Here is a 228-nt window from a genome sequence, read left to right on the forward strand (position 1 = left end):
ACTTTTACAAGTAGTTTGAACTGAAATGTGTGTTGGCAGTGTGTGTACACAACCACCCTATAATGATAAAAATCCACCCGGTGTTTTTTAATTTTTTTTATCTCGTTAAATGTTTTCCCCTTTCTCAAATCGAGCCAATCTCAGATGCCTGTCTGTGTGACGTCACACAGACAGGCCCCTCCCACGATAGTTTGATTGACAGTAGCATTTCAGCACAGACTGGACTGG

The 228-nt window shown here is 41.7% G+C and overlaps 1 protein-coding gene across 1 annotated transcript in view; it reads left to right on the top strand.

Annotated features, from left to right (window-relative positions):
• The window catches only part of LOC107589862 (major facilitator superfamily domain-containing protein 12-like), a 16,164-nt gene that overhangs the window by 12,202 nt on the left and 3,734 nt on the right, over positions 1–228 (top strand). The window lies entirely within an intron of this gene.

This window comes from Sinocyclocheilus grahami, unplaced genomic scaffold (genome assembly GCF_001515645.1).
Source record: "Sinocyclocheilus grahami isolate Dianchi unplaced genomic scaffold, SAMN03320097.WGS_v1.1 scaffold121.1, whole genome shotgun sequence".
In the NCBI taxonomy this organism is placed as follows: domain Eukaryota; kingdom Metazoa; phylum Chordata; class Actinopteri; order Cypriniformes; family Cyprinidae; genus Sinocyclocheilus; species Sinocyclocheilus grahami.